Source organism: Miscanthus floridulus, chromosome 19 (assembly GCF_019320115.1).
Source record: "Miscanthus floridulus cultivar M001 chromosome 19, ASM1932011v1, whole genome shotgun sequence".
NCBI classification, from domain to species: Eukaryota; Viridiplantae; Streptophyta; class Magnoliopsida; order Poales; family Poaceae; genus Miscanthus; species Miscanthus floridulus.
In genome coordinates, this window is record NC_089598.1 from 7,555,365 (window position 1) to 7,572,075 (window position 16,711).

General features: G+C 46.1%; 2 pseudogenes; both read left to right on the top strand.

Annotated features, from left to right (window-relative positions):
- Nucleotides 1-773: 773 nt before the first annotated feature.
- LOC136525478 (uncharacterized) lies at nt 774-13,643 on the top strand (annotated as a pseudogene).
- A 12-nt stretch (nt 13,644-13,655) lies between these two features.
- On the top strand, nt 13,656-14,948 carry LOC136525479 (uncharacterized; annotated as a pseudogene).
- The last annotated feature ends 1,763 nt before the right edge of the window (nt 14,949-16,711 follow it).

A 16,711-nucleotide genomic window follows, 5' to 3' on the forward strand; every position in this document is an offset into this window, starting at 1 on the left:
TTCGCCGCTCTGGTCGTACTAGTGCTATAGTTCCAGCGAAGCCAGCTACATAGCGTAGGGGTTCACGCCCTCCGCCCAGACCATAGGGTCTGCCTCTAGTGGTACACCTTGACTTGAGGGCCGCCACAGCTAGACAGGTTCGCCAGCTGAGGTTTGTTGAGTTTGACATGTGGTTCCCTCTAAGGAGGGATGAGAGAGCAGTTGAGGGGTTCTACACACCACTCCAGGAGGACTTCTACAACGCATATCTGAACAGTGGGGCAGTGTTCAGATCTCAGAGAGTCTGCAGTTTAGAGTCTATTGTGGCAGCAGCCGGAGAGCACATCCGCCCCTACTTGTCATTGCCAGGGCTCGCAGATCTGATTGGCCAGATAGGAGTATATGTACCATCTTGGGTCCGGCAGTTTTATGCTTCACTCTACGTTGATCCGCATCACAACTTCATTCATTTTGCATTCAACGGCAGAGATTACAGGGTGATGAGCTTCAGGGCCCGTGAGATACTGAGGCTACAGGATCAGCCTATCAAGTTGCATGAGGTATGCTATGGACAGCAGGAGCCTCCTAGGCATCCTCATGGAGGGATGGTGCCCCCTATAGATTTGGTGCGATATTGCTTCAAGGAGCCCTTTGGTGAGGGGTCGAGCAGGAACCCCAGTGACCTGACTCTTACCGCTCATGTGCTAGAGGCCATTATCAGGAGGACACTACTTCCCAGGTTGGGATACAGAGAGGGTCTGACTTGCCTATAGCTCTGGCTCCTTAATGCCCTGATGCAGCAGACCGTGTTCGACATTTGGGACCTCCTTCTATCAGATATGGAGGATACAATTGCTGAGGGCTTCAAGGGTCGTAGACAGCTTCCATATGCACATTGGATTACTTTCCTGATGCTTAAGTGTGTGCAAGTCAGGACCCCAGAGATAGTTGCCGAGTATAGGGCTGCCACCATAGAATTTCCAGCATATAACATGGCACAGAGGATCAGGCACAGCACTCCACAGGCACCTACTCAGCCCAGCCATCGTCTAGATGTTCTAGAGTCAATAGCTCAGCAGGACGAGATCATCATAGGCATAGCCGCTACAGAGGAGGAGCAGCTTGAGGCACAGCAGGGGATGACCGAGTCTAGTGATAGCTCGGATGATGACTATCAGCCGATACCTCAGATGTCTCCACGCAGACATGATGCAGAGGCCGTCAGTTCTAGCTCAGCACCACCCGCACCGTAGACAGACCCTGCATTGATTGCCATTCTTGAGCGGATGCAGCGGGAGCAAGCACGACAGGCTCAAGAGATAGCTACCAACTTTGCATAGTTTTAGGCTTGTTAGGACGAGTTTCAGCGGCAGTAGTAGCTCCTTCAGCACCAGCAGTTACTCATGCAGCAGTAGCTTATGGGATTTATGCAGCATGTCGTCACAGCACTTGGGGCCCCACAGCCATAGCCTTCACCCCAGATTGCTCCGCCTACCACCACTTCGACGACTCCAGCAGTACAGCCCAGTGGGCTTCAGAGTCAGGGACAGCTTCCAGCTCCATTTGCTTCACCTACAGTTTAGGTGTCCTAGTGGTTGTCCTCACTCCTCACCAGTGGTAGCCCCGTAGTTCACGCCTTTTCAGATGGGATTCACACCAGAGTAGTCATCCTCGCTATTCGTGCCTGACACGTCAGTCTCCAGGAGTCTTGGAGCATCCTTCAGCGAGTTGACCGACATGCCTACACCACCTCATATGCATATCGCCGGTCCCTCTACAGTAGCTCTAGCTATCATGACTACTATGAGGCTCCCCTCGTTTGTCGCCTCGTCAGATCCTACGACAGACATCCTTACAGCATCACAGGCAGCACCTGCCCCAGCTCAGACCCAGACCGCTTCAGCGACACTTCCTGCCACAGAGGGCCAGTCAGTTCAGAGCTTAGGGTCAGATGATGATGGCGCCCAGTTTCATCTTGCTCCACGTACTTCAGCGCACGGCTCATCCGCTGCAGCCCCATCGACCGACCCCTAGGTTTTGGTGTTTGACGCCAAAGGGGGAGAGGGTTCGAGTATGTAGACTCAGGGGGAGCGAGATTGGGGGAGCGAGTTTTAGGGGGAGCTAGTTATCTAGTATTAGCATATTATATACATTTGGAGTTTTATTTGTGTGATACACTATTACTTATGCATTCATGTGTTTACTTTCATGCATACTATTATATATATGTGATAGTGTTATCTACGTGATTGTGATATATGACATGTGTGCTTTCTACTTTGCATTATTTAAATGTCATATCACTTGAGTGATGCTCATTTGCTTTTGCTTCCACGTTTTTACTTCGATGCAAATGAGCTTTGTTATTTGTACTCATGCTTAATTCATATTCTTTGAGTACATTGTGTTGGCTTGGGTCATATAAGCTTGCCTAACACTTTTGTTCTTATTGACAAAAGCTTATATGAATCAAGCCCGTTAAAAACCTCACTCTTTAACATACTCGAGGTGGTATTGTCATCAATCACCAAAAAGGGGGAGATTGAAAGCATCTAGGCCCCTTGTTGGATTTCGATGATTAATGTCAATACAATATTACTATGACTAACGTGTGTTTTGTAGAGGCAATTAAGTTAGGTCATGGTAATGGAGATCGATTGGGCAATCGAGTTGGTCATGCCCCTACGATGGAAATTGTTTTGGTTTTCAAAGGATAGACGACAAGGTTAAGGATGACTAGTTCTAAGTGTCGATTGGAGTTGGAGTGACACTTAGAGTAGTTTAGGACTTTGTTTTTCCTTTGGCTATACTATTAAGGGGGGTATGAACGGGTAGTTTGACCTAGTTGAGTCTAGTGAGTTAGGTGTGGTGCACACTTGTTAAAACTAGCTCTAGGTAGCTCCTATGAATGCCTAAGATCCTTTGGAGCAAACTTCATTCACATATGATCGAGAGTTGGAAGTGAATGGAGGGTCAAATGCTGACCGGACGCTGGCTCTGGTGTGACCGGACGCTGGCCGCAGGGTTCGGTCGGTTCATTTGATCAGCAGACAACGTTCGGTGTGACCGGACGCTAGATCGGTTAAGTGACCGGACGCTGAGAGGCAGCGTCCGGTCGACTCCAGTAAGGTTCCAGAGAAGGGAATCTATGACCGGACGCGTCCGGTCAGTACTGACCGGACCCTGAGGGTTCAGCGTCCGGTCGAGTCCAGTAAGCATCCAGTGAGGGTTTCATGCGACTGGACGTGTCCGATCAGTGCTGACCGGACCCCGCCAGCATCCAGTCAACTCATTTTCATTAGTTCACAGGTTGAACTGACCGGAGCGTCCGGTCAACATGACCGGAGCGTCCGGTCACCCCGTAGAAGCTCATAACAGTTCGTTTTTCAGGCTGTCTTATAAATAGAAGCTCCACTCGTGTGTGGAGTTACTTTTGCTCATTCCAACAGCTGAGAAACATGTTTGTGAGTGCCAAGAAGAGCAAGGTCCTAGTGAGGTGATTGTGATTTGAGAATCCAAGAGAGTAGCCTCATTAGTAAATTAAGAGTAGCAAAGTGTGCATCCATCTTCTCATTAGGCTTCGCATGGTCAAGTGAGAGTTCGTGCTTGTTACTCTTGGTGATCGCCATCACCTAGACGGCTTGGTGGTGATTGGGAGCTTGGTGATCACCCGACGGAGCTTGTGCGTGACCCAACTCAAGTTGTGAGCGGCTTTGGGTGATTCGCCGCAACGGAGTATCGAAGAATCAACCCTTAGAGAGCACTTGATCCTTGCGCGGATCAAGGGGGAGCTACACCCTTGCGCGGGTGCTCCAACGAGGACTAGTGGGGAGTGGCGACTCTCCGATACCTCGGCAAAACATCGCCGTGTTCCTCTCTCTCTTTACTTTGAGCATTTACTTTGAAGTATTTACTTTGAGCAATTCATTACTTGTCTTTATATTCTTAGAATTGCCATGCTAGAGTAAGTTTGGAACATAGGTTGCAAGTCTTTTGTGCGTTAGTTTGATAGAAACACTTTTCTAGGCACAAGGGGTTAATTGGGCTATCCGTAGGATTTGATTATTGCAAGAGAATTTAGAATTAGCCCAATTCACCCCTCCTCTTGGACATCTTGATCCTTTCACCATACATTTTGCAAATGCAAACACACATATACCAAAACACCATACACCCATGATTCCACATGATTAGAGACAATGCAAGCACATCTATGCGGATAGATTGGATGAGGGGAGGGACCATTACCTCGAGAAAGCTTCGGGAGACGAGATCCGGGCACCTAGGGTCGCATTTGGGGGTTAGAGTTTTGTTGGGGCCGTGGGGGGATTTGAGAGACAGAGAGCCGGCGGTCTTCAGAATGGAGGGAGGAAGAAGAAGGGGGCCACGGCGCGGCTTCAAGAGCCTAGACCTCGGCGTTGAGTCGGGCCGCGCCGAGTCTGGTGGCTCGGCGTTAAGTGACCCCGCGCCGAGCTATTGGGCCACGAAGCGTTGTTGGGCCGCCTGGGCTGCGCGCCAGATGGTGCCAATAGCTCGGCGCGTAGTCCCACCGCGCCGAGGTTCGGTCTGTGGCGTTGGCTGACACGACGCCGACGTGTCGGACCCGATGCGCCACCGTGTTGCCGTCGACCGGGGTCGTCCGTGACGTGGCAAGAACTCGGCGTCGTGTCAGTCGACGCCGACCCTCACACCTCGGCGTCATATCCTAGGACGCCTAAAAATGGTATATTTTCAACAAACGTTTTACCATAGATCTTTTTGTAAAAAATATTTTCAAAAAGGACCAAAATACAAAAAATTCACGTAAATATACTAGTAGTAGCAACTAACATACAGTCAAGAGTCCACTTCCTCCAAGTCAGTCAAAAATGTCTGCGTCAAAAGTTCCATCAACTTCAGTCCGTCAAGAACCACTTTCTGCCAAAACAAACTGACCAGCGCGTATACATTGGCACGCCGATGGGCGCACCAACGGAGGCCCCAGTAATTGATCGATATTTTTGCCTAGTCTCAAAGGAGCTTCAGTCCAAAAAGAAAGTGTATGAATCTTTTATGATATTTTGGTGTTTATTTATAGAATAAAAGTACTTATTTTGTCTCAAAAGAAATCAAATTTTAGAGGTTTTCTAAGTCAAGTTATTATTTTAAATTCAGTAGAAAAATATCAACGCCCATGACACTAAATAAGTATACTAAAAATACAGAAAAAAAATCGATATATATATGGCACCAAATAAAAAACACTATAAAGTTTTTTTTTTTGCGAGCACAGACTAACTAAGGAAGATGACAGGATGAGGGAAAGCTAAAGAGGTACCGCAGTTGGGCCTATTAGGCTGCACCCGCGTGGTGGGAAGCCCACGTGTCTAGGGCCTAGACGAAATGTGAAGTTTCTGTGTTACCTATGTGGCGCTCGATTTAGTTTCACCGAACATGGGTTGATGGACACTAGTAGAGAAAAGACTTTCGATTCAGTACATTAGTCTCGTCTAGAATTGGGACCGGGACTAATGGGAGCATTAGTCCACAACCTTGACCCTTTATTCCTGGTTGATAACACCAACCCGGACTAATGAAGAACCTTTAGTCTCGATTGATGTTACCAACCCAGACTAAAAGCCCTAAGGAAAGCATCCCATCTAAAGTCACATGTGTTGTGTAGGTGGGTGAAAAGTTATATGCGAGGCAATATATGAGGTCTTGATTTTGAATCTCACACGAGGCACAGAGGTGAGAGGCATTATTTTTTTATTTATTCTTGAAGGACCTTTAGTTCGGTTCAAGACAACAGGGATTAAAGTCCATCTATCTACTAGTGGGATTAATTCTATCTAATAAGTCATCCTGAATCAAGACATTACTCAGGAAGGGGCTAACCAGGGTGTAAACTCACGATTGGCTTTTACAAATCTTTTGAAGAGCCGTGATCCTGTCCCGCCGGCTCCTCGTAGACAAATTTAACAGCTTTTGACGTTTTCCTTTCTCTTTAGGCATTATGATCATTATTAACTTGTATAGAAAGAAAAGAATCTGGCGAGCGATGACTGTGCTTTGCAGAAAATAAGGTAACACCGCTGTTCGCGTGAACTTATTGGTCATGGAATAGTGTTTTTTCTCTCACGATAAATTAGCATCAGTCGACTTATTAGCCGCAGAAACCATCAGCTAACGGAAGCAAACGAATACGTTTCGGGAAGATCTTGAGGTGCAGATCCATATGGATATGCATGATCTAGCTTAGTGGGCATCACTTTTTACTCCCTCTATTTTTAAATCTATGACATTATTATCATGTAGTTAACTGATCCTGAACGTCATTAATTGGAGTATATTTGAAAGTGAAGGGAGCATGGTTAGACGATCGAGAGTTAGCTAGCTTATGTTTTGACATCTAGCTAGGCAGCTAAAACTATATATCGATGCACGCTTTGTATAGTTTCACGACATTTATATGATCATGTATTTCATTTAATTTGTCTAGTTACTCTTTATTAGCAATGTTTTCTTTCATCTTTACATTACAGAGACAGACTTTAACTTTACCTTTACATCTTTACCATCTACCAACAAAAAATCTGCTTATAGATGATGCGTGAAGGTAGAGCACAACCAAAGCGAAAGGGAAGCACGCAAGGAATAATAGAGCAGCAAGTAATGCAAAAAGCAGCTTGTTCGTGCGATCATATATATAGGGTTGTCGGTCGACTTCAGAAATCACAAACATTACTTATATGTACAGTTCGTCCTCGTTTCATCTCCACCTGCCGCTGAGATCGATCGATTCATCTTATTGCAGGCAGATAGATGTACCCAACGGCGGAGCTACGTGGGGGCCATAGTGGGCCATGGCCCCCTTTGGTTCTCAAAATTTTCTAAAGTCCATGTACTGTTCAGAGTGAATACAAATACAAATACAATGACATGACTTAATAATAGTGCAGAGTCATGGCAGCTAGCAAGCAATCAGTCCATCTGTGGGCTTGGCAAACAACGCAATCCACATTTAGTCTTTATTTTTCCCTTCTGCTTTTCGTGTCTTCGTGGCTATACATCTCTTACCGCAGATGGCTATGCACTCGGCATGGCGCAACAGAGCTCTTGTCAGCCTATAAAGCTCTCGGACTGTCGCAAGGTGTCTTCTTATTCAGCACGTGCTTGCAAAATGGCCCCCCTTGGGCCGCACGCTCCGCTGCTGTCGTTCTTTAATTTTAACCATTTTTTAATATAATTTTAAATCTAACACTGTCGTTTTTTTTAAAAAAAACTAACACTTTTGGCCGCGCCTATTGCCCTGGCGCGGTCAAATGTCTGTGCCGCGCCATGCATGGTGGCGCGGCACAGGGCTGACGTGGCGTGGGCCGGCCAGGGGGCCGCTGACGTGGTGGGTCTTGCCGCGCCACCGACCCTGGCGCGGCAGTGTCGTGCCCTGTTGCGTGGCGCGGCTGGACCAAACATACCGCACGAGCAGCCACACCACCTGGCCGCTGCGCCTGCCGCCAGCCCGGGCTACCTGGATGGTAGAATCGAAACGCGTCGCACCCGTATTTTGTTGAGTTTTTTTCACGACCGAATAGAGAATTTGATAAACCAATGATTAGTTTTTCGTCTTTCATAATACGGTTATGCACCATTTTAACTAATCAATTATGAAAAATTGCCACGGTGTCCAGATACGCCGAGACTGTCGGTTCCCGAACGTAGGGTACTTAATCTCGTCGGCAGTGCTGCCGCGACTCAAAGAAACGAATAAGAAGCAAGTTGACAAGCTGCCACATAACATATTCATTGTTTTGACATAAGTTTGACATAACATAACCAAATAACCCCGCAAGTTTCGGATGCCAATATTCGTTTGACCTAAACAAACTAAGACTCAGGAGTGTAAGGATCCCTCGGACGCCTCTGTCTCTTCGGATTTGTTGGCAACACATTGGGAGTATAGCCAACATCGGTATGGTCGCGTCGACGGTGTGTACGGCTCGTACCCTGCAGGTATATGATACGCACGATTACTTATAATTCTTTATGATCGTTAGTTCATGGAGCCTACGTATTGAAACAAACTATCTTTGTTAGTACCTGTGAGGCTCCTTGGGTGCCAAACGGGGCACCACCTAGCTGAGACATGTCGATCTCGTCCTACGGCCATTCGTCCCACTGACCGTGCTGTCCGTGGAAGCCTAGGGGTTCGTCGTCGTCATCATCGTCCTCCTCGTCCTCGGTTGCAGGGTCCTTCCCAGCGCTATGATGTGATGATGTACGCACCACGGAAGTGGTACCCTGCGTCATCGGCTGAGAAGAGCCGGCTGGTGTCCTCAAAGAGACTGAAGACGTGCCACCCGACCACGCGGGGAGTGGTGGTTCCTCATAAGGAGTGTCCATGCAGCTCAACTTCTGAGCTAGCTTCCTGCAGTTCTTCTTCACCTTCTGCATAAATAGATGTTAAAGTTAGTTCATTACCCAAACGCATATACAATAAAGAAATATTTTCGAAACGGATAAGTTTATGTTTACCTTCACAAAAGCCGCGAGAACGCCTGGCCCCTACCCTCTAGACTCGTGAAACCAGAACGCTGCTTTGTTGGACAGCCTTGACAATTGTGTCGCCTAGGTATAGAAACGTGGTTGGACAGTTTTAGTACACATACTTAATACCAAAAGGATAACAAATTGTACCATTCAAATATCTTACCACGTATCTTTGAAGCGGGGCTCTCTGTAGCTGTGTGTCCTCCCTAGTGGTAACGTCGTACACATCTTCGATGACATCTTCCTCCGAGTCCTCGTCAATCGCCATATTAGTGTACGGGGGCTTGATATGTGTCCTCGTAGACCTGTGAAGCCACCGCAGGTACTCATCGAAGGTGTGCTGGTCGTGTGGAGGACCCGCAAGGACCGCATGTGGTACCCTGGTCTGCCACAAATGGATGTACGAGTTGTGTGTCACGCGCCAATCATTGGTCTTGTACCTCTTCCTACGGTCAAACCTGCAACAAAACGATATTAGTTGTACCAAACACATCTCTGAATTGTAGCATTGTTATTAATCGATAACGCACCCGTGCAATACTTGATTGGTGGAGTAAAGCGGTGGTGGGCAGCCTGTCATTCTTCCAAACTGTCTGCAGACCCGGATGGGCAAGTGAATCTCGACCACATGGAAGAAAATAAGAGGGACGTCGCAGCGATACTCGTGTGACTCGTCCCTGGTGACAGGACTCAGATAGTCCTAGAGCTCCGGAGAATCCTAAGGACACCAAAACACCTGAAATTTCATAATTGTGTTAGGTTGTGATATAGTGTACATCGAAGAAGACACTGCTACGATAGTATAGAGAGCGTAACCTGGTGCTGTGTCAGGACGTCGAGACCGTCTGTATACTCCCTGTACTTGCGTCACGCATTCCCTCTAACTAACTGTGCTTCCGTCCAGATATACAGAGCTGTATGGAGTGTATCATGCCCGTTCCATTGCTACATTGAATACGATAATAAATTAGCAACAAATAATCTCATCATATCTAACTGCCGGGAAGAATATAATGAACCGAAGTACTTACCGGTAAACCATTATTAAGGGGCCTCCCAACGGGCAATCGTTCCCAACACCAAACCTGGAGTAGGTAGGAGCAACCCCTAAGGTTCGCATGTCCTGAGGTGCGACGGCAGGCAACGCATAGCTATTGATACGTCCATGCCAGGACTGCGCTGCCCCAGCTGTACCCCGCTATGTTCTTCCACGGCTGGTGAAGTATGTCAAGGAAGATCTAGCTGATGGTGTTGCCCGAGGCGTCTGGGAAGAGGAAAGCACCAAGAAAGTGCCAGAGCCACACTCGAGTGAACCTGTCGATCTGTGCCTCCTCAGCTTGTGGGTCCAAGTACTCAAAGCGCTCTGTGATACAGGACGACGAAACACCGGAACTTTTCCTGTAATTGATCAAAGAAAATGAGACCCGATGCCAGCTGTAAAGCAATGCAAGTATTAAATAGGCTTGAATTACTCACTTATTTTTTTGGAAGCATCGTCGTCCGGTGGAAGAAAACTAGTAAACTGAGCCACCAACTCCCTCCAGTGATCGTTGTCAACTATCTCTGTCACTGGAAGTCCCCCCAACCGAAGGCCTAAAATAGCCTTCACGTCCTGCAACGTCAAGGTCATCTCGCCACAAGGTAGGTGGAACGTGTGGGTCTTAGGCCTCCACCTGTTATATGAATAGAACGACTATTAGTTGCCTTCAATTTATTACAAAAAGTTTACGTACAAAGAATGCACTCGCACTTGTCTACAGCTGCAGTAAGTAGTGCTGGGTCAAGGGGCGGAAGACCGTGGTTGACAACACGGACAAGCTCGAGGAAGCCGGCACACCGTATGTATGGCGTATAACGCTCGTTCCACTGATGCGCCCTGGTGTGAGTGCGGGGCCTCAAAGGAAGCAAGGACATCTCTGCGTCGTTGTCACTCAAGATGTGTGCTCGGTGCTGGTCGTCGTACTCCACCTCCAGAATGGGATACAACGGGTGCTGCGTGGGAGGGGTCATCCTGTTACAAATTGATAAACAAAGCATTAGAGTATTCAAATTAACAAATTTCAAGTTAACATTAGTAAGTTCACAAACAAATTCACTAACCTAACTAGCCTAAATCTCTAAACCCAAAATCCTAACTATACTAGATAATAAATACATAATCAATCTATATAAAACTTTGGTTTTAAAATTACAAGTAATTTCTCCGTCTCAAAATAAATACACATCTTGCTTCTCGAGTAGTCAAATATGTTTAAGTTTGATCAAAACTAAAAAACGGTATCAATATTTCTATCTCATAATAAGTTTATTACGAAAATATACTCCATGCTTAATGTAATAGTACCTATTATGTATCATAAATATTAGTACGCTATTATATAAATTTGGTCAAAGACACTAATAGTCAATGAAAATAGCCTCCATGCCCCTACATGCTCCTAAAAATGCTAGCACTAGCAGACCATCATCAACTCTTTTGCTTCTGCGACGGTCGCTCGAGGATTACGAGGGCACGTGGGGTACCGTAGGGATACAAAAAAATACTAACTATACTAGATAATAATAAAAAAAATATGAAATCGAGAGGGAGGTACCTTAGGAGTGGGCGGCCTTGACGCGCCGACGTTCGTGGCATGGTCGGCTAGGGCGCTGCGCGGCGGGAGGGGCCGGGCGCGGCGTGGGCGAGCGGCCGAGGCCGGGCCGTGCGGGCGCGGGCGGGGCGAGGCGAGGCTGGGCGGGCGCGGGCGCGTGTGGCCGCAGGCAGGGCGCTGGCGCGTGCGGCCGCAGGCAGGGCGCTGGCGGCGGCTGGCGGCGGCGGCGTTCGGGCGAGTGGGCAGGGCAGGGGTGCGTGCGGGCGGGCGGGCTCGCACGCGGTATATATCTGGTCCTGCCGCGCCACAGATTAGGGCGCGGCACTGCCGCGCCAGGGTCGGTGGCGCGACAAGACCCGCCATGTCAGCAACCCCCCAGGCCGGCCCACGCCACGTCAGCCCTGTGCCGCGCCACCATGCATGGCGTGGCACAGGCATTTGGCCGCGCCAGGGCAATAGGCGCGGCCAAAAGCGTTAGTTTAAAAAAAAACGACAGTGTTAGATTTAAAATTATATTAAAAAAAGGATTAAAATTAAAAAAAAATCGCACTACGCAACTTACACTACCTAAAAGTTATGAACATGCTAATTTTTTATGAAAAAAAGTTCAAATCTATTGATGCTAATTTTCATGTGGCAAACTGAAATAGTTTTATTTATATAGTTTCTAGAAGAGAGTTTATAACAATAGTAGGTATGCACGTGCCACAAGCACGTGTCTTTAAATCTATTCCAGGTTAATAAATTCTCTTTAGAACTTTTAAAAATTAATTCTCTTTAGAAGTTTTTTTTTCTCAAGCATTTTACATTTTTTTCGATTAATAACATTTCTTAAATATTTTTGTGTCTATTGTCAAAATTATATATGAATATGAAATTATGAACTAATTATCTCTTGCTTTTGAGACTAATACTAACAGCCCGGCTGCACAGAAGCCAATCATCGTACATTGCAATTAGATCGACGCAATTGATCTTGCAGAAAGCGTTAGGCCCGCTAGCTCCTGCCCACCTTCAAGTCCTTATACGTGTGCATATAGAAAGGCCGTGCATGATGGCTGGGTAGGACACGGTTAGGTGCTAGCTGTGACCGAGAGGGAGTCGAGCTGTATGATTAAGTCGTTTTGCTGGCATGTTGTCGCCCTGTGACCGAGAGGGAGTCGAGCTTTGTGACTAAGTCCGTTGCACAGGCGTACATGACCAAGGGATTGAGTGGGGCGTGGGGTAATGTAAGATCTTGGACGACGAAAGGATCATATGACACGGCGTCTAGATCGAACGGTTATTAATGAGGGAGAGTAAGATCTTGGACGACGGAAGACTCATATGAAACGATGTCAATATCAAACGGTAATGAAAGAGGGTTAACCCCCATAAAAAACTCGCTCTTTAGTAGTGTGATAAATTTTGCGACATTTACCTCTCGTAGACACCGCAAAACATTCCTCCATCTCTATGACATAAGGCATATATTTAGTTTTGTACACCTTCCATCTACGACAAAGGGTATATAGATGTGTACAATACAATATGATAAATGCATATCGAATAATAACCCACATCATGCTGCAGCTATTAGCACTTGTATATATAGTACTATTGATTCACCAGAAGTGTTAATTATTTATTAGTAATAAATATTGTAGGGGATCACAATCAAAGCAGATAATGTTGATGCTGCGGCGAAGGAGATAATTGGCTTTTCTAGAACGTACAAGACAGTGGGGTGTGATATATTTGCATGGCTGGTTTGCTGGAATGGGTCTAGGGGCATCTGCCATCCTCAAAGCGGTCGTCAAACAACTTAGATCACCACTATCAGAGGCTACTACTAGGAAAGAAGCCGGCCTGGACAAGATCATCCACATCGATTGCTCACTTTGGCAAAACAAGAGGTCTTTGCAGAAGGCAATTGCGGAGGAGCTAAGGCTTCCCCAGGAGGTGATGGCATTCTTTGACCAGGGTGATGAGGAGGATGACTTTGACGGGGTGGAGCAGGTTGCTAGAGGTGTGATTCCGCATGTCAAGTGGGCAATCTTGAACGAACTTAGCAATTGTAAATTCCTTGTGGTGTCCCACAATGGGAGTGGCAACTATGTGGATCTGTGGGAATGTGGTGTCCCTGTCATGGGTGTTATGAGCAAGAGGGTGTTGTGGGCCTATCAGGCAGGCAGGTTCATGCTCTGTGATGGTGCACTTGAGGAGGTTGAGATGGAGAAGTTAGCTGGGTTGAGTGATGTGTTCATATCGGTTGGCTCGCAAAGTATTATCACCCGGAATGCAGTCGTTAATGTCTTATTTCGTTTCCTGCATGCTGAGGCTAAGGAAGTTGCTAGGTACAGTGGTGTTCTTGAACCTGACTCTAGTAAGATTGTCTTGGAATGCATCTTGTACATGGTGCTAAGATGACACTACAACATAAACTGGGCCATTCATGTAGCCAACTATTGGGTATGTGATGGAATCATAGAGGATGCCAATGATTATGGTAGATCGGCATGGGAGATCGGTGATGCTTTGCATAGGAACATGAATTTAGATTGACCTATGAGTTCGATGGGTAATTTATATGAAATATTAAGAGACAAAAAGTGGAGGCATAGTGAACGACACTGGGTTTCACTCACTAGCCAAGATGAAGCAGCAGCAGAAGTCCCAACATCCTTCTTCACTTTTGATAATAGGATATCAGTAGGCAGCATGTTTGAAAAATCATACATGAGCAAGCTATGAGTGTTACATCTCTCTGGCTGCATCTTCAGTTATTCATCTCCGTCATTCCTAAGTTGCATCAACCTAAGGTTCCTCCTGCTCGACCATTGCAAAGACACAAACCTTGCACCACATGATGGTGAAAAAGAGGGTTGCAGCCAAGACATTAGAACATGCTTTTAGAATTTGTGGTACTAGAGCTGAGTTACACAAACTAGTATTGGTTGCCATCGAAAGAGATGTTGGATCTAATGGTTGAACTTAGGGAGTTGAATGTAAAAGGTGCAGACAATAGGAGCATGATGTATCTACATCATTGTAGTGGTTCCAAAAGTAGGATGCTCAAGCTTCAATTCGAGTGGTAGTGTCTACAGAGTCATTTGAAGAAGATGACGTAGTCAAGTCAACCCATGTGTTAACCAAATCATCTAAGGACTATGGCATTACTAGTGCCACTGATGACAGAGATCATATTTCATCATTCCCAAACCTATCAAACTAGCACATCCTTAAGACTATCATCATCATGGTTGTGGTGAGCTAGAAGAAATTGAATACAACACTTTGCCCCCATCACTAGAGTCATTTTCCTTCACCAGCAATATTGTCGCCACAAGGATAAAGAGGATGTCCTTCTGGGGATGTGCCAAATTGAAATCCATGTTGCTTATAGGACAGTTTGGTAGCCTTGTGGAGCTGGACATGTCAGGTACATCAATTGAAACCCTTGACCTCAGTGCGATTCAAGGCCAGAACCTTAAGCGAATCTTTCTTTTGGGATGTGAGAAGCTCCGTGCAATACTATGGCCACATGACGAAAACAAGAAGATAAAGTTAGAGGTGCTACGCATTGACACCACCCATATAACATGGGCCAGGGAAGATGCCTCCAAGAAGGAAGATTCTACTAGTGGTGACTATACAAGTATAGAATCACAGTCAATAGCAATGCATGGCAACAACAAATCATTGACCTACTCAGATTCGTATATTTCCTTGAGGGATCCAAGGCTTTTTCAATCACTTCTACGCATCAAACTTTTCAAATTCTTACATGTCGAGATTTCTTCTACCGGTGGTCATAAAGGTATATCACTCGAAGAGTCAGTGACACTACTTGCAGTGTCAATGAACTAGAGGTCCCAGCCATAATAAGCTTGCAAAAGGCTACTGGTAATTTGTACATGGGTGACATCATTTCCACCTTGAAAGACAATTCCAAAATTATTGGTGCCAATGGAGGAGATGTTGACATTGATGCTCCAGCCATCATGTGGATGTGGCCAGGCCCACCTATTCCTACGCATTCTAGTTGGGCCCACTGTAACACCCTCGGTGTTACACTCTAAATAAATTACTAAACCATGTCATGAGCATCATGTTTACGTGATAATGCATGTGATGGAATGAATAGATGAAGTATTGCAACCTAAAATGATCAATAAAAATGTTAAATGAGAAGCTATTATACAACTCATGTGGCACTTATATGTGGCACTTAAATAGAATTTGGAATATGAACTTTGTAGATGACAATGAAATACTTGTCGTGGAAAAATAACATTGCTAGCCAACATTTCTAATAGCCTAAAAAGGGAACTTGAAATCAAATTCAACTCAAGGACTTGGAAGAATTTAAGTATATATAAGCAGCAAGACAGTGCAATGTTTGGCGATTTATTTTGTGAAATCGAGTTAGAAGGTGGTGTCATGTTTTAGCTTGGGTTGGAAGCCTCATATGCCATCTTGAGCATGGTGAAGATGGTTTAGGTCTAGAAGCAACCGTTTAGTTGTTATAGGTGCTTTAAAATGCGTGCACGACACGTTCTCGGCCTAACTCGCCGAGTGGACGCAGTCACCCAGCTCGGGCGCTTGGCGTCGCCGTGCTGGTCGGGCGTGCATGCGCCGCCGCACGTGGCCGGCCATGGCTGCCTCTGGTTAGGGTAGTTAAATATTCTTTGTTTCAATATACATTAAATCATTAGTAGAAATAAAGATATATCCTTGGTTTGCTAAGCTAAATGTTGTTAGTTGAACCCAACACCTTGTTTGATGAAAATGATGGTTAGCTTAGTATCTTAGTCATTAGAGCTAGCTTAGTAGCTTAGTATGTGTATTCTTAGTTTAAGAGTTGATGTTGCCTAAATGCTAAGTGTTGCATCATCATCGCATGCATGTAGAGAACGAGTTGGCGGAGATCGTGACCACCAGCGATCACGAGTTCGAGGAGATCATCGATGAGTACGAGGAGAAGATTCTCGTGCAAGAGGAGGTCCTGGAACCACCACTAACTGACTCAGCGGACACCGCGCCTGCCCAAGGCAAGCCCCGGTGTATAACCTCTATTTTATAATTCAATGTATATGTGTTATGCATTTATGTTACATGATTTTTTTAAAACCACATGCATAGATACACATGTCCTAAGAGTCTTACTAGTGCAGGTTTGAGTAGATGCTACGCTTAGGTCATCGATAGCGTGAGTAACCTGCCGTTACTCACAATAGGGGATTATTATTACTCTCATAATAAAATGATAAAAGAAAAAATGGAGATAGGGCAGGGATATGGTATGGGTATTGGTGGGTGTAACAGGTTGTGTCTCGCGGTCAAGGCTTAGCTTGGTTACACTGTTTTTCCTGTTCGTGTCGATTAAGGACCGTCCGTTGCTGTGGATGGTAGTCCGGTCACAGACTTATTATCCTGAGCATATACTTACTTATAGGAGCGGGAAGGCTCATTACGCTCTTGTCGTGGGTTCTGGCTCTTTTCGGACCGACTGATTGGAGACGGGGAAAGGTGGAGGTCTAAGCACCATATTGAGACCGGGTCTCAAGTGTGGGGGCTTGGAGTCCAAGTTTGGACGGTGACCTAGACCCGTGACAGGAGTGGAATGGGTT